At 45.3% G+C, this 21,843-nt stretch overlaps 2 protein-coding genes across 4 annotated transcripts in view; one reads left to right on the forward strand and one right to left on the reverse strand.

The window, feature by feature from the left end:
- The window catches only part of XPNPEP1 (X-prolyl aminopeptidase 1), a 52,595-nt gene extending 35,736 nt beyond the window's left edge, over positions 1-16,859 (reverse strand). For both annotated transcript variants that reach the window (XM_057375556.1, XM_057375553.1), the window contains exon 1: positions 16,448-16,859. The gene's annotated coding sequence lies outside the window, so the exon portion shown is untranslated. The remainder of the gene's footprint in view (positions 1-16,447) is intronic.
- ADD3 (adducin 3) overlaps positions 15,756-21,843 on the forward strand; it is a 90,906-nt gene continuing 84,818 nt past the window's right edge. The window contains exon 1 of one of the 2 annotated variants that reach the window (XM_057375552.1): positions 15,756-15,860. The gene's annotated coding sequence lies outside the window, so the exon portion shown is untranslated. The remainder of the gene's footprint in view (positions 15,861-21,843) is intronic. The other variant, XM_057375547.1, reaches the window with a different exon arrangement.

Raw genomic sequence — 21,843 nt, forward strand, 5'->3', positions numbered from 1 at the left:
CAGCACTGGAAGCTGATCATGGTTGGGTGGTTCCCAGCAGCCTCATTTGGAAAGGAAAGGGAGGCAGCAGTAGGCCAGGTAGATATCTGAGTGCTTCCACGTCTGCTCTTTTAAGTTAAATACCAGATGTTCGRACTTTGCTTGTAAACCTTTAACGGCAACGGATGAAAACGAAACGTTTGCTGCATTCTCTGCCTGGCTTCGTTTCAACACTGAACAGTGCACACACATCCCCCCTCACCTGCATTTGCCTCTTTGCAAATGGCCYGGATTTGAGCCTTGTGGCTGTTTCCAGGACTCCTTAGTTTTCCCTTGTCCATTCTAGCAGGAAGAGAGATGGGAAAAGCCAGATCTAATGTGTGCAAAAGAGAMCACAGTGGTCACTGGTGCAGCACTGGTGTTAAGTGCTTTAGGAGATCATTTGTTCAGCCTGCATAAAACTCCATGCTCCTAGAGAAGCATATCCTGATGAATTGCAWATATTTATGGGTATATTCCATATTTGAATTTTAAAATCATGCTTATTGCACAACAGAGACTTTATCCAGTTCCTGTGATGCCATTCTTCCTCAAAGTCTTTACTAGCACAAACATTAACAGGGCGCAGTGACCTGCCTGTGTTTTGGCCTGACACCTGGGAAATATTTTTATTACACAAGGTTTTCTTATCTTTTCTGGTAATGAAACTAATGGACCCAGGTGTCCGCTAGGTCCTGTCTGCTTAGGAGGCAAGAGCCCTCCTGTGAGTTCCTGCCATGGCTTGGGATAGTGGCCCTTCTCCCAATGTTAACCCCAGTTCAGCAGCTGGGGTTGCCAGTGGATTTTGTTTCTAATTAAAATTTGCAGAGTAATAGACATTTATTTGTACAAATATATAAAAGGRCCACATTTTACGAGCCCCAGCTCCCACCCAAAGTGAGTGAGGCCCACTCACCTGCTGAGAAATCCCTTGAGCCTGAACKTGTTGAAATAATTTGGTGTCCCAAGCTGCATAATATATTAAATGAATCATAGTACAAGAAACAGATGTTTACTCCAGTGAGTGCAGGAGTCCAGACACAAAGTATTGGGTTACTGTCTGTCTCAGATAACAGCACAAAGCAGAGAGAAGTTGGGATTAAACATTCCTCATGTGTAGAAACTTTAAACCTTAAAAATGTAGCCCAGGTTCTGTACTTGGCCTTATGGGAACAAACCTGCAGTTGCCACGAGGCATTCCCAGGCTGTGATCAGCACCTGGGCACAAACCTGGGCACGGGCATATGCCCTGCACATGACACCAAACTCTGAGGCTTGGGTGCTCTAGTTTGATGTCTGGACAAATTCCTTAACTCCCATGCTCAGAGGACAGTGATCCATAGCCAATATCTGTGAGAGATTTGGCACCAACCCATCTATGATATTTCAGATTTTTAGACACTGCTGTCCTAAGATCCAACTGCAGAACTGAGCCCTGGACTTTTCAAATGAGCTGTTTTCCTTAAAAKAAAGGCTCATTATGTTTGATTAGTTGTTTTTATCTCTTAAGCCAAAGCTTTAGATTAGGAATGAAAAATTGGGCTGATTTTTTTTTCCTCAAATGAAGCATGAAATATGAGGAGCTCCAGAGAAATTTGGCGGCTGGGCGTCTCTGTCAGGCTTTGTATGTTTGACTCTTAGCAACTCAGTACAGGGAATGTTTACTCAGAACTCTGTACAGGAGAAAGCAGGAGCCCGARAAAGCAAATGAGGTAATGAAAAGGATCCCTGTAGAAAGATCATGCATATCCAGAGATGCTCTTTGCCTGCAACTTTTTGTGCCCTGCACTGATTTTGTCAACAGCAGCATTGCCCACATGGATCCTGCTTGGGGTCGTTTCTAAAAGTCCTGTGGGTCCAGGCTGTGCTCTGTGCTTGGGGACCCTGAGGGTTCCCAGCCTTTGGCCCTGCAGGGTGGCAGTCAGTGGAAAGCAGTGTGACCAGACCTGCAGCAGCTCCTGTCACCTGCAACCACTGTCCTTCAGCTGGCAGCAACTGTGGAAAATGAAAAGCACTATTTTTACATTTTAAAATCTGTTTAAACAAACAGACCTTTGCTCAGACAGAGCTCTGCCTCCTCCCACATCCCACCAATCGCTGTRTCACAGGCAGTGCTTCCTGGCTGTACAATCTCAGCTTCACCCRTAAAGAAGGAAAGATCTGCTGCTTCTTTTCTGTTCCTGTTTGCATCCTTCACCACGCTTGAAATGAGCTGTATCCTGAGTTATTCTTWTACAAGCCTTCCCATTGTTCACGTCATGGGTTATGGATTCTGTCCCTTTGAAGAAATATGACCCATGTTATGGAAAAGTGAGAATGATGTTGAGTCTGCACGAGATACTCATGGATGTGACATACAGGAAAAGGATGAGTGCTTTGCTCTGTCCTCATGAATGAAGCTACAGGAAGGAGGTGTGACAGGGCACTGGGTGAGCTGCTGAGAAATTTCCACTGTTCCTGATTCTGCACTGGCTCAATTTGCATCCTCATCCTGCATTTTCATTGATTGAAAATGTTCCTCATAAAGASCTCTTCTATCACTAAAAGTCTTGTCTCTGCTAAAAGGTTTTTAAAAACGTAGCACCAGTGACTCAGACTTAATTTGTAACATTTGTGTGGTGACAACCAGTGCTGAGCAGAGCACATGTACCTGAGTACAAACATMTCCACATGGGACTGAGCAGTCCTGGTTTTATGGATGTGCTGGGGAAGGAGAGACTGAGGAGCAGCCCCCCAGAAAGAGATCTGGGGGTTTGGGTGGCAAATTAAATATGAGTCAACAGCGCCCAGCAGCCAAAAAGGCCAACCATGTCCTGAGGGGCATCAGGCACAGCATCACCAGCTTGTCACAGGAGGGCATTGTCCCCCTCTGCTCTGCRCTGCTGCAGKGTACTCTGTGCAGTTTGGGGCTCCTCAGTATAGGAAGGACATCAGACTATTGGAGTGTGTCCASAGGAGTTCAAATAAGATGGTGAAAGGCTCCAAGGGCAACACTGAGAGGAGYGGCTGAGAGAACTCGGTTTGTTCAGCTTGGAGAAGAGGGGACTGAGGGTTGCCCTGATTGCTCCTTCACAGCAGGCAGGTGCTGATCTCTCTCTGGTGGCCAGCAATAGGACAGGAGAATATGGAATGAYGCTGTGTCCAGGGAAATTCAGACATTAAGAGATGGTTCTTCACTGAGGGTGTTGATCTCTGGAACAAGCTCCCYGGGGAAGTGGTCAYGKCACCAAGTCTGCYAGAGTTCAAGAAGCATGCAGAGGRTGCTCTCAGTCGTGTGGTTTATTTGTAGGTAGTACTTGAGGAGCAGGGAATTGGCTCAATGAGCCTCATGGGTCCCTTCCAGCTTGAGATATTATATGACCCTGTGACAGTCGTTGGTCCCTTGCCCATATCTCCACATTATTTCCTTTTTCGCTCATCAGTACTGCCAGCTGAGCATTTTCAAGGATGGGAGAAAACACTGTACTGACAGAGACCCCAAGCGCCCCTCTGATGGCTGCAGTCCCCCAAGATGCCATTCCCAGCCCCACAGGAGATGGAACAGGGGAAAAAACCAAAATGCCCCAGCCAAAGGCCTGGGGCAGGCAGGGGCTGAGCATCACCAGTCTGGAGCATTTGGGGTTGTCTTTGGGATCACTTGGCATTTTGTACCCCACACCGTGGCACCAACACAGGCTGTGCTGCCCATTCCAAACTCCTTCCCCTGACTCGCTCCTGGAGGCTGCTATCATGTGCAAAAAGGAAGGAGAAGGCAAAACAAGCACAGCCAGGAATCACATAATATTGCYGCAGTCCTGCCAGGAAGCAGACTGTAGAAGTTCCTGTATTTAAAAGCCAGGAGATGAGTTTTATTGTTAGTGGTTGTTATAGCAACCTGAGGTGCCTCAGTAATACATGCTCGGCGCGTTGCAACAGACTCTGACAAGTTCAAGGCTGTCGCCTTGCTGCTAAATCTCGTTGCCAAGGCAATGCAACACAAGGCAAGAGCCTGGAGAAATGAATACTGCTGACAGCTCGTGCCAGCACGCCTGGGCTGATTAAAGGGGGACTTTTAAAAGTGGTGTTAACTTAAAGAGCACAGCAGCRCAAGGGAAAGGGGAGCACGGGTATGGAGGAGAGGATCCAGAGGAGGAGCAAGGGGTTAATGTCAACCAACAGGTAAAAGAAAGTGTTTGATTGAAAAACAATGTGGCTGAACAGGATGCCTTAGCTTGTGATTCAAGCAATGCACCACGGTTTTGGAAGGAGTAAAAAAAAAAATCACAAAAATCCCCACTTTTTAAATTTGTTTAGCTTGGGCAGTATTGCTGTAATTTGAATGGGAACTGGCTTTTTCCCAATAGTGTTGACAGCAAAAATAATTTTCTCAGTAAATTTGTTTAGTGGCATGGGTATTGTTGCTGCTGTAGTAAAAACCATGAAGCAGCTCAGTCAACTTTCAATTTTATGTTCATTTACAGCCTTTTTAAAATGCTTCATGGCGAAAGGTTAGCTGGAAAAGAGATGAAGCTGCAAGCTGATTATTCTCTCCTGTCTATGATTCACTGTTAATGCTGACAGTATACTCTGAATTGAAGGAAGAATATTACCCCAAGGACCACAGAGTCAAAATAAATGATCAGTGCTGAAGAAGTCAGGTAATGTTAATTTTGAGTACAAATACAATATTTTGACATTGCTATGGGATACTAGGGTTCTAAAATGCAAGTATTGCAGAAGTAACTAAGATACACAATGATACCTGCTGAACTTGTTGACTTGTTTACTGATTTTTAAATAAAAGCATAACATTTCTTGGACAATACCATAGCAGTATTCTGGTCCAATCTCACTTATGCCCCATGTATTTTACATTTCCATGAATTATCAATAACTAAGAATGACCTCATGTTTTCCTATTCAATGACATTCCATCATGTGCAACTTGCAGTACAATAGTACTTTACCTGACCAAATGCCCTKTGTGGAAATTTGTTCTTCTGGCACCTGCTGTGGATCATGGAAAAGTCAGGTCTGCAAGTACTTTGTATTATTTAAAAATGGGAAACTAAGACATGGAAAGTGATTTGCCAATTGTGCTGGAATTTTTTTTGTGTGCATTCCTTGGCAGAGCCATCCCTCCTGACCTTCATAAAAGTCAGGTTTTTAATTAACTGTGAAATATTTTTGTTCTATTATGAAGCTGTGGGCCAGGAAGCAGGCAGGTGACTGGTCATATGCTTGTAGCCATCATTTGAGTTTCAGCAGCTAAATTATATTCAAAAAACCTAGCAATGTGTTACTTGCACCCTTACTACTGTTATTGGCATTTTTCCACAATTGCCATAGCTAGCTGTGAGATATTATACAATCAGAAAGAAGTGAAAAACTGGTTCAGGCATTTGTGAAGGGAACATGGCATTGCCCCAGAAGATGTTTTTATTTGGAGACTGTCCATTAGATAAAGAAACACGAGAATAAGCAAAAAGAAACTCTATTTTTGGTCTTAGTTTTATTTTTCTGCTGGTAATTCCACACGTGATGTTATTTCTTAATATCTTAATATATCCAGGAGAAGGTTTTGAAGCCCTCCAGAWTATCCTTCCTTTTTCTGAAGGGATATGTACACAGAAGTCAGGCTAGTAAAAAGGCCAAACCATATGGGCAGGTCACAAAGCAACATCAACATTTAGTTGAACTGCAGGACCCCAGAGCACTTCCAAGACCTGGCTCTGCTATCTGCAAGTCCCATCTGCCCCTAATGCCTGTGACAGTAGGATCCTTCTTAGAAGRTTTCTGGACCATGTTTATCACCCCGAACCTGTTGTGTGATGCTCGTCCAGGACAGATGGGATGCAGAGGGGGAGCTCGGACCGCCCAGACAGAACCACGGCTRAAAAGCACTGCAGCTAAATGTGCCTTGGCACAGCCTCTAAAATATGGATGCACAGCCCAAGGGCATCCCCCTCTGCTTCCTTCTCTCTCCTACCCCTCTCCCCTGCCGTGCACTCGCTCCAGAGCCGCCCCCAGAGAGCAGGGAAGCAATGTGGAGCTGGGACAGTGTGTCAAGATAGCTACTGATAGCACAGCAGACAGAGCTATTTCCAGAATGATTAATACTATTAGCACATGCTGAAGCTTAAGGCTAAACATAAGCTTTAGAGGAATGGATTTTGATGTAAAAAGTGAATAAATGAGACGACTGTCAGAACAATGAGTGGTGAACCAAGTAACGATTGCTAGCATRGGAGATGCAAAGCACTGCCTGCTGGCCTGTTTTGACTGAAGCTGCTGGTAAAATACCCACTGCCCTTCAGGCTGGAGAAATAGCCCAGCAATAGCAAGTGGCACRGAGGTAACCCAACCAGCAGGCACCRAGGCTGCTCCCACAACTCATTAGCTGCATGGCATTTGAGCAGAGGCACGGTGATGGGAACACCCTGGGATCCAAGGCACCGATCCTCCCCCTGCCCAAACCACGCTCCACTGCCCCTGGAGCCTGTTTGAAGATCTTTGTGCTGCCCTTTACTGTACATACTTTGAGTGCTTGTTGGAGTACCAGCGTGAGGGCTCGTCTGTCACTGAATAAAAAGCACGTCTCAAAAGGGCCATCTGACTTACGCTATCTTCTCATAATCCCCACTCCAGAGGTCTCAAATGCCATAATTGAAAACCTGCTGTTCATCTTCTGAAAGTCAGGTTTAACTTATTGTAAGCAGCTCCCWGAAGGACAATATTTTGCATAATCAGTGACAGGGAATATGTCCTGACACTTTACTCAGAGGAGAGCAAGCAGATAAAATGTAGGCATAACTGTGCAATGTCCTCTTCCTCAATTCCTTTTTTTTTTACCCCAATCATCAAGTCTGCTTGTTTTCTTGTGGCTATAGCATTGTATGGACAATTCTTAATTTCCTTTTTGAAAATTTCTTTTTATTTTTCTTACATAAGACTTCTCAAGAATAGATGTCTTGAATAGATTCGCCAAAATCTGGTGGGTTTGTTACTTTATCTCTGTCTACAAAGAAGTCATGTGCTTAGGGTTTCTCTGGAGTAGCTAATTCAACTTGGACCCAGCCACATGATCCCCTTTTCGAATCTTGCCTTATGGCCTCTGAGGAATGTTGCATTGGCTGCGAGGGAATTACTAGGTCTTGGCAAGACATGTTAATATCTTCGCAAAGACTTGTTAGGGACCAAGACTTCAGCCTCCAACTATTTCCTCTGATAAAGCAGAGTATTCACAGCAGTTCATTAGTCTTGAATCACCAGTTTGACTCTGAGAGAAATTAAAGTTCCCCAGAAGCCAGAGGAACTCTGTAAGTAAAGCTGGCTGGTGTTGCCTGCCTGCTAGCAAGCTTTGAAAGAGCACAGTGTTGGATCCAGTTAGAGAAAACAGTGGCTCAGGACACTTTAGTCAAGGGKTGGGAAAATGAACACCCAGGTAGAAAAAAGGTTATGAATTATGGCCATACCTGCTGCAATGGGATTTGAGAAACCATCCATCAGGACATCAGAAAACTTGGACTGTCGTACGTGGGCACGCAAATTCAGTGTTTTCTCCTGAAGACCTGCCCATGTCCATACACCCAGTTTGTTGCAGCGACAGAATTAGAGTCCCATTTTATTATGGCCCCATTTTACTTCAGCAGTTCTTTTGGGTTTTTTTTTAACACTCAGTGCTATCTTTCTATTAGCATCCAACATTACACTGATAATCCTTGAAAGCACCAGAGCGTGAGTATCATATCTGCAGCTGGATCTCTCTGCTAGGAAGCTCGTTACACAGCATGGAAAGAATTTTTGCTATCTCATTTTGAATCATTGATAACAAGATCACAAGTGAAGGGACCGTATTGTTCATCCATGAGATGGGGAGGAACCACTCCCACAGTCCCAGCACATCGCTGTCCCAAGCACCCGCTTGCAAGGCAGAGAGGCGACATCTGAGTTACACGTTTTGCAAACCAAGAGCAGTTTTCCCAAAGCGTGAGGGGCACAACACAGTGCAAGGGACAGAGGGTGTATCACAAAACAGGTCCCTCCACGCCAGCTTCCCAAAGCACAGCTCAGAGAACAGGAAAGGAACCTGAGAAGTGGCYCCTAGCAGCAGCAGCCAGCCCCAGCAGCTGGAGTGCTCGATCCAGGGAAGGGTATCTATCAGTCAGATGCTCCRAAAATCCCAGCTGACTCACGGCCCCATTTCTTGGCTGCGTGCTGGCCTCTTTACACCTCTGCTGTTGGAAAAGGAAGTGAAACAGCCGGTTCTCATGTATACGTTCAACAGCTTTGAAAAGCCCCCCAGTTGTAGAAAAGCGCAGCAGAGCTGCGAGGTCTGGAGCTGGTTTCCTATCTGAAAGCCAGGCAGGATGCCGGATCTGTAGCTGCAGTTTGCCTTGACAGAGGGCCAACTCCAACACCGCTGTTCTCATCTGCTCTGGTGTCAGCTGAATATTTGTGTGCCATTTTCCCATCCAGGATCACACAAGCCTAAACTAAAGACTAAAGTTCCCCCAGCTTTCTATAGAGTGGTGGCATGGCTTGTTCAGTGCCATTTGCTGTCACCCAGCTGACACTGGGATCCAGAGCAGGGCCCCATTTCAGCAGCTACTCAATGACTTGTCCCATTCCAGTCTCTCTTGACYTGTGCCTATCCCTAATTAGACACATGTTTAAATAAGTCACTACAGCCATGCTTAAGCCCTGAGAAAAAAAGCATCCCAGCGGAAGGGCAGAGAACCAGCTCGAGCAACCACTCACAATGAGATGTGTTCAAGCCAGCTGATGGGTAATCCTGTGTCTATGTACCACAAATACACAAGATAACTCACTGTCCTCCTTGGCAGAAGAATGTTATTGCCTCTTGGAAAACAAGCATTCCTGGTCAAAGATTATCCTTGYAGAATAAATAATCAAACCAAACTAATGCATGTATATCTGTACATATACATATAGTTCACATTGATTCATATGACATGTTGCATATGCTTATGTCAGTCCATCTGATGGGGTGGAAACTGAAGGGGAAGTTGTAACTACTTGGAAAGAATGGGAATTTTCTGGTGAGCCTCAGCGTGGCAGAGACTGTTCTCAGAGGTCGTAAAAGATTTCTGCAGCCTGCTAATTATACACTAGCCAAATCTTATTACAAACAAGTAATAAGTATAGGCACGTTTGTTGGTTTTGCTAATGACATTAATGTCCTTTTTGATGATTTGCAGAGCTCCAGGAGGCCAGAGACTCAATTTGTACTGATGTATCTCTCACTCTGGCGAAGTCTAGGAAACTCTCTGGATGCTTGGTAGCTTTTCATCATCTATCTTTAGATAATCCAAGGTCTGTTTTCTGCACAGTAGTTTGAGCTGCTTCTTCTGCTGTATAACACACACATTCAGAACTCTAATTACWTAGTGGATCTGTGTATTATTTTCTGGTATGTAAGTGACAGTATGTAGAAATACACATTATTGTTCTTAAAGGGAATTTKTGCTTTTACTCCTCCACAGTTTCCTTATCTCCCTCAGCAAAACGGCTGTGACACTGAAGTCTGCTGTGTAGGTTCATTTATCTTCCCGCTGTGGAGTCCCAGAGAGTTCAGATATCCTGGTTAAAATCACAGACTGCAGTTTGGGGAAGTCATCACAGGGTAAGAGACAGACTTGGGGCTGGTTAGTACACATTCTGAAGAGTTACCAGGATTTGCTGGGCAAAGAGAAGCAAAGTTTTTTGTCTTCTCTCTATCCACATACCTCTGTGAGTGATTTGTTTTGAGTTTCCAGTGTCTGTTTGCACAGACCTGATCATCGGTCCCACTGCCCTTCTCTGCTTCCTGTCTGAGAACAAATGGAGACAGTCAGCAGCAGCAATCTCACATCCTTTCGTATGAAAACCACGGAACACAGTTTRTCCCGCCAGGGAAATCAGCGCTTTAAGTATGTGAGTAATCCACTGACTTCATAGGAATATCTCTGGACGGTTTTTTCTGCCTGCTCTTGATGGCTGCAGTGACAGAAGGACAGTGCCCTGAGCGCACTCTAGCACACTGCAGGAGGGTGCCAGGAGCTCTCTGTAGGCGCTGCTGGCCCGTGCTGTGATTTGGGGAGCCCTGCTGTGCTGGGGCAGCGAGCTCCTGCCCCCCGGCTTTTGATCCAGCCATTCCTAGCATTACGCATCCCTGGGAATACACTCAGAAACTACAGATGAGGTCATTCCCAAGAGTCTGCTTAGGTATTTGGGGCCCTTGACACTGAGAGGAGCTAAAATCTTATACTCTATGAATGGTTTTTAAAGGGAAAGTGGAACTCTTTTTATAGTACAWTAGCTGCTCGCTAATCTTGAATTGGTAAATTATTAACTCCTCTACAATTTCTTTATCCTCATTGTTAGATATTGCACTAGTACACATTCTTCTATCTTACCTGCTTCCTAAGAGTCTTTGGGAGTGACAGTTACTTATCAATCAAAATCCAAAACAAAACGTTATGAATGAATTAATACTGTTTATGCTTATTAATAAATCTGAGGATGGGGGGTGATTTCATTGCTATGCTGTCCTCTCAAGACATMCAGCAAACATGAAAAGTGACAGTTGGCCCAAACAAGTCTGAATTTTACTTGATGCTCCAAACTTCAAAACAGTTGTCCAGGAAATTACTCCACATGCTCCTCTGCAGATCCTGGGCTGGAACAAGCACAGCATGCAAAGATACCTCACCACTGAGGGTAGGGGGTGACTTGAGCTTTTGTCCTATGTTCAATTTGTCTTGGGGTAGTGAAGAAGAAAGTGGAACTCCAGGATAGTTRTAGAAAACCTTTTTCAGACTTACTGAATCAACATTCCCATCCATCAGCCCATGTTCTTAGACTCCCATCTTCCACGCTCCTCTCCCCCAGGCAACTGCACTGGGCTTCCCAGCTGGGGTGYGTCTGGTGACAGCACACCCATGTCAGAGATGGCACCTTAGGTCCAAGTCACTGCTGATGTGCTGGCAAAAACCCCCTACCTTGCTGTTCAACCAACTTAAACCTTTTGTCTGAGCATAGATGGTGCTGAGGCAATAAACGTGGGTTTCTTGATCCAAAAGGATGTGCTGTGCTCCAAATGCATCATCAGAATCACAGATTAGTGATGTCTTTTTAAAAATGTGCTCCAAACATGAGTTTTTGCTTCCAAAAATAACTTTGATTTTGTTCATATTAGAAGAGCAGGATGTTCTTTCCTGTCCTGAAGGGATAAGGAGGAAATGAGAACTATGGGGTTCTTATATGGTATGAGCTACTATTCTTCTGGACTAGTGCTGTGAATCTTGATTTTTTTTTTCTCCAGGCTTAGCATTTTATTCCCTGTGGACCTCATTTTGCATTCATTCATGCTGATGTTACTCCAGCGAAGCTCTCTTTGATATCAAAGAAATTCCTCCATGTTTACAACCTCTCATCCTAAGGCAATAGGCATTARAAGGGAGGCAACCTACTGAAGACAGTGCATGCTAAATATCTCAATTCCCTTTTCGAATGAGATGAAGTCTGTTGAGAGACATGAGTGGGGGCAGAAAGCATCCTTTCCTGTACTCTGTGTTCAAGGAAAGAGACAGCGGTTTGGAGGAAATGTGAATGTAATGGACTGTGCATTTGTATCCCATTGTACTGAGGGCTGACAGGAAACACTTGGGGTTTGATTCAGGAAAAAGTAAATCGTATCCCTTTATAATACTCTCATAACCCCAGTCATCCTGCAGTATTTGACTACATCCCTGTCTTTAATGTATATATTCTCACAGCACTCTCCAGAAGACCAGAAGGAAATCTGGCCACTGGGGAGCGGGGGAGGCATGGGAAGAGATTTTACAGCATTTTCCATCCGATGGCTCTCCTGAGTGACAGCAAAAGGCCAGCAGCTCTTCACTTTTAAACCAGASGGACTCCTGAGCAGCTGCCATTACTGATTGCCACTATAAGCAGTTCCTTACACGAGGAAAGCTACAAATACCAAACTTAYGATAATTTCTGAGCAGCCTCTGCCAAGCACATGAGAGCTTTCCGTTGCCACTGGCCTTCTCTGTAACATGTAGGTGGTTGCAGTGAGTTCCCAGCACTGCAGGGCCAGAGACTCCTCAGCGGGCACTGGAGCATGTCTTGGTTAGAGGTTCACCCTGCAGCAATATGGAAAAGGTTCCAGCCCTCAGCTTTTACCAACTTTGCTCCTCACGCAGTCCACTGAAGCAGATGAATTCTGTGGGATCTGTGCTGGTCCCCGGAAATGCCTTTAATCACTGCCAAGGGAGCCTGGCTCACTCCGGGGGTGACCAGGGTCAGGGAGTTGTTACAGTCCTTTGTCCGCGGGGAACAGGCAGTGCCACCAGTGTTTGGCATCTTGCTGTACAGCTCACGAAGCTGCAAAGATTGCAAAAGAAACCAACCCCCCCACACGTGACCCAGAAGAGACAGATTGAGGACATAATGCCCTTGATTGAAAAGGGAGGCACCCAGGAAACCTTGTAGTATATATATATATATATATATATATATATATATTTTTTTTTTTTTTTTTTTTTTTTTTTTTAAACTAGAGCTAAAGTGATTTGGCATGTGTGTCCCCTGAGCTGCTTCCTAAACCACAGCTGCATGAGGAATTATCTAGCTCTTAGCTGAAGTAACTTCTTAAAAAAACCCCAAACATGTAGGTCATTAAAGTGCTAATAAAAAAAAAGTTGATGAATCTCTGAGCAGTGCTCCGATTATCTCTCTGTGGGGAATGAAGAACTCATTAACATGAGCTCCATGCCACTCCCTCCTCCTTTCTCTGAGTTTGGCATAAAGCAAGGAAACAAATGTTTGTGGCTTGGCCAAGTTTCTAATGAGTAGCTGAGATAGGTCCACTGATTGGACACGTGGCTTTACGGAGGGTGAAAAGGCTGCAGTACCATGTAAAGAGTGGCAAAGCATTTCTGCCACATTGGGTCCCCGAAAAGGAAGCACTTCACCTCTTGTGTGGATGTTTTTCAATGTATTTAGCGAGAAATGTACACAAGAGAGGGTTTCCTTGACACGGCAGACAGAGAGAAGAAACACTGTGAGGTCCAGAGAGAGTAACAGAGCTGGATGTGTCTGAAGACACACTTTCCAAAAATTGTTGTTGCAGCTTACCACAGGTTCGATTTCACTTGATTAGTGGGGATTTTAATGCTAAACTACAGTCTAACCCCAGAAGAACAATCCTGCCTATTATCCCTCCTCCCTGCCCTAGATGTTAGCTGTCCTACTCCACAGAAGGATGTCTGCACAGCAGCCCCAGGCACCAGGGGAGCCCACAGGCAGCACAGGCAGAGCTCTCCATTGGCAGCATCATCTGCAGGAGCTGCAGCACAGACATCTGCCTAACCAGAGCTGGCCAGAGCCACAAACTCTCCAGGAGCACCTGGCAGTTGTTTCCAAGGAGGGAACKAAAGCTCCAGAACTAATGGGAGAAGTCTCTTCCTTGAAGGAAAGTTTCTTCTTGATCCTGCTTGTAATCCATTTATAGCCTGAATCATCAGTACTTGTCAGCTTCATAATCCTTCCAAGACTAAAGTAAAACTCATCTACATGCCCAGGAGAAGAAAACTCACCCTAGAATAAACAGGAAAGGCATCTGCTGGGATRAGCAACTCCTGCCTCTGAAATTCAAATATCAGGGTGTGTGATCAATGTCACGCAGCACCTTAGCACTCAAATCAGCCTCCTGAGACATCAAGTCTGTCYCCTGCTGCTGCAGACAATGCAGTTGTATAATGACTTTAATAATCTGCAACTCAAAAGCTGTGATCTTTTTCCATTCCCAATACCTCTCCCCACCTTGGAAAAGGCAGGATTTGATTGCTCTAATGGTTAACAACTCTCTCTGAAAGAGTTTCCAGCTGAAATTTRTGTGTGGCCAGTTCATATTCAATTGCTTACATGCCAGCACCCTCTCTAGCTAAGCMGTTGTCTGGGCCAGAGCTCAGAGTTCAAGGCAGGTTCTGATCCACCAATTTCATTCCAGTATCACCCTCACTTTCAAGACCACACCTATAGTTTTCAATTTCTTGGTGTCTTCAGAAAGTTTATTAAAACATGATATTGCTGTATTTTTTTGTAAAATGAAATAGAAGAGAGGGGATGAACATGGATGGAACAGCCCTACTAATTCCATGAGTGTTAAACTGGATAAATATGCAAACTGGAGAAAGCCAATTGCCTCAACCTTCATAGCTCACTCCACATGTAGTTATACACACTTCCCATGCCCAAGGTAAGTTTTMATTYCCAACAGCCACCAGATACTTAGAARTCCTGTATTAAATAACAGCYGYTGTAYCACCTCATCCCCTTATTAGTGGCCAGTACCTGCAGGTTCCTGTGGCGCTGGTCTGGTCAGGTGGAGCCATCTCAGTGCTGTGTACACATTTGCAAAATTAAAACATGTTCTGCATCCTCTCCTTATTCAAATCAAATACCCTGTGGTTGGACAGTTTGGTGCCTCAGGCACTTTTTTCTCCAAGGCCCTCTCTAGATCCCTTGTTCACCTTTCTGTGATGGATTTGTAGCTCCTACACTGATGTGGCAGCAGCCAGCTGGGCTGGAGCCTCTGGTGACTCCATCAGAAGAGGGTCCTGGCAGTGTCTTCCTCCTTTCATCCTACATCCTTGTTCCAGCCCTGCTCCTTTCCCCATGATCTCGAGGGGCTCTTTAAAAKAGAGCAGTACCCAGAATTAAAAGGTTTTGTCCCTGAACCTACATGCACTTAGTTAATGTGTGTAATTTTRCACCAGTAAGCAGCAGTGCTAAATTCAAAGCGACCTTCTAAGCCTTTTAAGCATATCTGACGAAGTTTCTACTTGATCCTGCTTGTAATTCACTCCTAGTTTGAATCATGGAGACTTGTTGGACTTGAGGACTTCTGCRTCTTAGAAATAATTAAAAATATAATTAAAAKTCAGAGGGTTTTTTTGCATAAAAAGGAGGACTATCACACAGTGCTTCTGTGATTTCAAACGTCTGGTCAGAACTGCTCAGATGTAACCAAACCAGCTCTGAAACTGAGAAACCAAGTAACTTTGGGTGGGGAACCAAGACAGGGATGATTTCAGCTGCAAAGCGGAACAACTACAGAAAGCCAAGAAAACAAAACACAGGGAGGGGGAAAAAAAAGGAGAGAAAGAGAGGACAATGTTTGCCAAGATGATTTTAGCATTTTTTGCAGCTTTTTTTAGCCAGGGCTGCTCTCGGCGCAAAAGCTTTCTCCTGAGCAGAACAAGCCATCTGGAGAAGCCGTCTGCCGCCTTTCAGCCCCAACAACTGTTTAAATTTCTCAAAATTTCACTCCAAGCCCAGGGTTTTGTTGTTGTTGTCGTYGGTTTGGGGGGCGTGGGTTCTTTATTCATTTCCCCCCACCCACTCCCCGTCCCCCCGCCGCCCGAGCGGTGCGCTGGGCACAGAGGAGCCCCTGTCCAGCGCCRCGGCCCCTCAGGGACCGATGCTCCAGCCCCGCACTGCAGGTACCGCCGAGCCGCGGGCCGGGGGACAACAATGGAGAGCAGCCGGGCCGRAGGACACTGGCGCTGCCGCCGCCCCTCGGCCAAGTTGGAAGCCGGGGAAAGGAGAGGGGAAGGCGGCCGTAATTCCAACTTGGCCGAGGGGCGGCCGGGGAAGGGCGGCGGGCGAGCCCCCGCGCGCTGCCAGATAGTGAGCCACGGCGGGCGGGCGGGCGCGGGAGGAGGAGCCCAGGTGTCCCTTCCTGCCACATAGTGCGCCGCCCCTTTCCCCGCCCGCTCCCGCGGTGGTGCTGGCGCTCCCGCCGCCGGGCGCGGGGATGGACTGCAGCACAAAGGCGCGGGCCCGCTGAGGTAATGCCGCCCGGGCTGCGGGCACCGGCAGGGGGACGGCGAGGGAGCGGGGGATCTCCCTTCCCGCCCAACGCGGGGCCGCGGCCGGCGGCGGGATGGGGCGGTGCGGGGGGACCGCGGCCGCCGCCGGGCCGAGGGGGAACTTGCCCGCGGGTCTACGCCAGCTCTCCGCCGGGGGAGATGCTGCAGTGCTGTCGTGCAGCCTCGGCGCTGGGCTGAGGAGGAGGACGGCGCTTTAAATAATGCGCCTCCGCTCCGAAACTCCGCTAATCAAATAAAACCGTGAGAGTTATTGTTGTAACTACGGACCGTCCTTGTTCCACCGCAAGGCTCCGGTCTCCCTATGCGTCTCGGAAAACTTCTTGAAATTTACATTATTTGGGGGGGTTTGTAGGCGCGCACAGCTCCACCTTCGCCGTGGGTCGCGGTGCGGAGAGCCCGGGAATGCGCTTCCCGGTGCGGGCTCAGGCATTCCGGTCACGGCATCGCGGACCCACCGGCGTGACCAGCATCAGCCCAGCGCCGCTCGCTGCTGCGGGCTCGCCGTGCCCACCCAGACCCGTGCTCTCTTCGCAGTTTGCACTTACCTCCCTTCTGTGCTTGTCTTAGCGAGGAGGAAATTCAAGATAGCTGACTTGAACTTTAGGCTCCAGAAATGAGGGTTTGCGGTGGGCCTTTTGGGAGTTTGTTCCTCGGTTTTGGTCGGTTTCCATCGCCCATTGAAAAGCTTATTGAGGAATTCAGAGTGGAGTTATCAGTCAGCGTTCGCTGCAGACTTCAGAACAGGCAGGGTCTGCATGGCTGAACGATGTGATTTTGGCAGGAAAGCCTTGGACTGGCTCTGTAAGGAGGGTAGAGCATGCCTCAAAAGCAACAACCTCGTCGTGGAGGTGGGCTGCCTCTGTTCCTGTCTTCTCAGCATCATTTTGTTACAGGCAGGTTGAGCCTGAATCTGCTGGTTTTCATTCACATGCCCTGGACTCGTGTCTGGGGGGTAGCGATGTGATACCAAGTGGAGGGAAATATGTGGAGGCTGTGCCTCATCTGCGTGGTGCCACTATGTGGAGGAGTTAAGTTTAAAAAAACAAACAGATAAAATCAATGGCAGTGAATATCTGGGGGAAAAAAAATGAATGGCCAAGGGTTATAAAAGCATGAATGTATGGAATTGCTGAATTGTGTGGGAGAAGTTGCTGCTTAAATGAGCTTTGGTGCCAGAGGAATGAAGCTGACAAATGTAACCTCAGCCTTTCAAAGAGCGCTTTGGTATGCCTGGGGCAGCTTCAGGCTGTCTCACTTACCTTCTGGTCCAGTTGCTGATGACTGGAGTGMAGCACAGGTGTGGCAGATGCGTGGCTGTGTGCGATCTGCTGGGAAGGGATGGTAGTGGCTTTTAGGGGGAGCAGTGCAAGACGGGGCAGGTTCTGCACGTGTCTGCCTTGACAGCAGTTGCAGTGTAAAAGACTCCGTTTTGCCTTCCTGGCAGGGTTTGCCTTGTACCAGGGAGTTCTCAGGACTGCACACCCGGTCGCTTAAGTGGCCTTGCTGGCTGGGAACTGTGCGAACAAATTGTACAAACCTCCTTGGTGGCATGCAGTACTTGCAGGGAAAGAACGTGTCAACCCTGGGAATGGTGTGAGCATTTTGGCTGTTATCAGACAAGCTCCTCAATGCTGCTTTGAGTAAGAAGTGCRTGTATTTCTCAATGAACTAAAATGATAATTGTGTGACTAATAGAGCATACCAGTATTAACTTTCTGTGTTGTCATGTTAACGCTTTTACTGCTACTCGCATTATTTTTCAGAAGATAGGATTAGTTGAGTTTCATTTTTGCTGGAAGAATGTGAAGTCCCAGGCAGGAAGGGGTGGGCTGCCTAGGGGTTGAGTGTTTAATGATAGAGGTTAGTGCACGATGATGATGATGATTAAGCACGTCCTTAATTCCTGACCAATAGATGGAGTGCTGCTATGCTTTAGGATATCTRGGGATTTAATGGTCTCTTGGTTAAATCAGTCATTATCCTTGACTCTTGCCTGAGGATTGAGGCAGCTGACATTATTTAAGGGAAAGGTGGTTTTAGGGTGGTGCATTCGGGCTGTCATGTATGCCACCATCATCTAACCCAGAGAGGAGGTCCAAGTGGTGCCGCAGGCTTTGCAATGCCTTTCCGGTGGTCGGAGTGGAGTGATCTGGGGTAATGGGGCAATTTCACTGCCTTGGCCAGCCAGGTGTGCTGCAGCTCTCTCCCTTTGCCGGTTGTGAAATGAGCTGTTGGACAGGGCTGGCTGAACCGAGCTGTGCTCGCTGTAACTGTTCTGGAATGGTCCCTGTTGCATGTGATGTTAGAGGTGACATTGCACGCAGGGGCCGCCTGCTTTTGTTCAGCTCCACTTGTTACAGGCCAAATGACCTGGCATAAGACTCTATTTGCTGTGAAAATCGTGAGAAATTAACATGTTAGAGATGAGAAATGAAAACTGTTTCAAGACCGGCCAACATTAGTTTGTTTCCTTTTGTAAGGGGAATGTTTTACGGATCAAGAGCTGAACTGAAAGAAGGCAAAAAGCTGGTAGTTTTTCCTTTGTTAAAATCACTGTTGCCAGTTAAAACTGCAGTGCTGTCCTTGCTGCTCTGTGGATGGTGCTGGAATGATAATGCTTTAAAAAAAAAAATTTTAATTTAGGAGAATAACTTGTTTCACTTTGAGATGGTGCATAAAATTGCCTTTGCTAGCTTTTCCAAAACTAGATCCGAATTCTAGTTTCTTTAAAAAATGTCCTGTAACTTTAGCAGCCATAGTAACCTCTGGCTGTTATTTCCCTTGTAAATCAATTTTRCATTTTCATAGTGCTGCTGTTTCAAAAACTGAGTCAGTCATTGTTTTGRTATTGACTTAGAAGAATGCAATCTATATTATTTAATAGCATTTCTTCCCATTACATCACAGGCTTTTCTTCAAGCTATGTTTTGAAATGCCTGTTGCCATATGAGAGATGGTGGTAGATGGTGGYGTGGCTTCTGGTAGAATTCTTGGGGGGTAGCTGTCTTTTGTGTAGTGTTTTTTGGCAGATGAAGATGAATAAAAGCTACTTGACCCTTAGGGAACAAGCAGTAACTTACTCATTGTGTGTTAATATTAGCTCTGTTTGCCCACAGAGTCTACTCTGCTTCTATATTAACTCTGAGTCACTTGACATGTGGGAAAACACTTGTTTCTTTTCTGTATTCAAGATAACGAATGTCATTGTACATCATCACAAATGGGATTTTGAGGGATTTCATTTAAAGATATCCTAGCAAGTACATGGCTTTTTTGTGGATCATTTGTGGCCCAGGTTATTAGTAAATAAAAAAACAAATTTTAATTAATTGGTTAGATAAGAAAGTATGTTCAGTTATGGCATGCTCTTAATCTGGGCTGGTGGCAGAGGGATGGCAGTTCAAAACTGTAGAGTAAACTGGAAAATCTCAGCAGTAAAAAGCTGAGATTTGCTGCAGGTTCATTGAAAAGCTGGCAAGTGGAAGAAAGTTTGAGAGCTTCAGACCTCAGTGTGAGGGTGCTGACTCCCAGTTCTTTTATTCCCCCCYGGATCTTTACAGTCTGGTGAATGTGATGTAGGTATCTTATTTATTTAGGACTCTGGGAGCATTTTAAATGTAGTTTGTGTCTTATGGTAGTAATGTCAATTCTGCTTGACAAGGATGCAGTCAGCTATTACAAAGTGCTAATTAGGGAAATATTCTAATAGCCTCACTCATTGTTCTCGTCTCTTAAACTATTGTGGTCTTGGCTAGGAAGAAACTCTTTTCTTGTCTCGTATTGTCTAACGTGTTAAAATCCGAGTGACATCAAAGCAGGAGGYGGTTTTCATGTGAGTCAGCAGGCTGAGGTGAAGATCCGTAAATCACAGGCTGGTGTGAGAGCTCCRGCTTGCTTTGTAGCATTTCACGTGTTTTCTTGACCACAGCAGGTAACAGCTGGTAAATCCCTTTTCCCTTGTGCAGTTGGAATCTCCTGAAGTCACTTTTCCAGCTGAAGTACGGCAGTCCTGTCCAGCACGGAGCTGACAGCAGTTCCCAGCAGTTTGCTGCTGTTCCCATTGTTGTCCGCTATCCTGAGCGAGTACCTGGAGCTACTGGCAGTGCTTCAGCCAAGAGCTGAACTGTGCTGTGCTGGCCAGACTAAGAGGATTCATTGAATTGCTCTGAAAATCTGCCTGTTGTCTTCATCTGTATCTACAATAACTGAGCTCAAGCTTTTTTTAAAAATATGAACCCATATATTTAAGTGTGAAATGATACCGAGCTTTCATTTTTCTGATTTTGACTTTTTTTTTTTTTTCTTGTAGAGAGTAAGTATCCCTCTGCAGATCACCCATAGCTGTTACACTAAACACAACRTAGTTTAGAGGCCAGGTGGACCTGCATATTCTGTTTGCAAATGCACAGTAAATGTCAGTCCTGGAAGGAGGCTGCTTACCACCCAACCTGCACATGTCCTTCTGATGGTAAATAAAGTGCAAAATAGGGAAGCTTACTTAATGGATAAAGCTTTCCTAATGGTTCAATACAATCAAAACAAGGAAGGAAAAATATAATTTGAAATATATATTATTTACCCCCTACTTTTTTTTTTTTTTTTTTTTTTTTTTTGTCTGCTCTAGAAGGCTTGGCAGAATGCTATGGGAGCAGTTTGGTACTAAAGTTGTCTGTGTGATTCAAATAAATAGTTTCTAAAGCAATGTAAATTATAAATTGGCTGAGTTCAGAGAGATTGCYGGTATTAATGTAAGTCATTTCATATAATCCAGTGTCCCAGTACTTCCTTAACAACCCCTATGACGTTTTAGTCTTTATGGATGTATATACAAAAAACCTCTGTATTTATAAAGAGCATCACTAAGGCCACAAAGTCAAGTATTTGAAAGCTGCRTAGTGCTTTCCAAAGAAAATATCCTCAATTTAAAAATTAAATTACTGCATTGGRAAGTACACTTAGGAGCCCTGATGTCAGAAAGAGAGAAGTGTTTTGGCTCAGATGCTTCAGATCTAGCAGACACTTAGCAGAGTCTACCTTCAGCCTAACATTAAAAATTAGGTGAAATTGAAAATAGGATTTTGGAACGGAAACAGTGGACAATACTAGGCAGTGCATCCAGCTCTGTCTAGAACTGAATACAATGACTCGAAAGTACTGACMTCACAAGTACCTTTGTGTTTTCCTGACTCGGATACACAACCATTTTTAGGAGTGTTAATGAATTGTATAACAATTTCTCCAGGCTCCTGATCAATGCTAAARCAGGAGTAAAACACAATTTAAGCAAGCTGCCTTTCAATATACACACCAGGCAATGTACCATATTTGCTGTGTATCCTAAACCCCCAAAACATAACGTAAAATTTTGTTCTTGGAGCATGCAAACATGATTTACCCTGTGGAGGGTCAGGTCAAGTGTTCTCATTTGATTGTTTTCAGCTGTATTGACTATAATTTCTGTGAGGGTGCTGAGATTTAGGGTATTAGAACCTGTTGATAAAAATAATACCTGGCATTCCTGTGCTAACCAAATTCAACATTAGCCYTTCTGATGCAGCATCACTGCAATAATAAATGAATCCCTAATTCAAAAGGTATATCTGTTATGTGTTTAAATTGCGACAGTTCCTACAATAAGCCCATCATCCTGTTTCAGATCTTGATTGCTTATGAAGCTTTGTACTAAGTACCTGGTTAAGGGAAAATTGTCTTCATAATGTTCACATTCACAGTTAATCTGTACAATTTCTGGYTTTCAATTGCAGCTGTCTTTAAATGCTTAAACATGTCTAAAAATATAGGCAAAGGAAAAACTCTTGGTTTTTCCAAAGGGGCAGAAAGATGTTCATGGTCCTTAATTSACTTACTAAATAGAAGCTGTTCCCCCTTAGGCCAAACTGTATATTTTTCAGGCCGAAGTCTGTGTAACTTTCTTATTCCT

This window comes from Malurus melanocephalus, unplaced genomic scaffold (assembly GCF_030028575.1).
Source record: "Malurus melanocephalus ecotype Western Australia unplaced genomic scaffold, MMel_1.1 scaffold_252, whole genome shotgun sequence".
Classification (NCBI taxonomy): Eukaryota; Metazoa; Chordata; class Aves; order Passeriformes; family Maluridae; genus Malurus; species Malurus melanocephalus.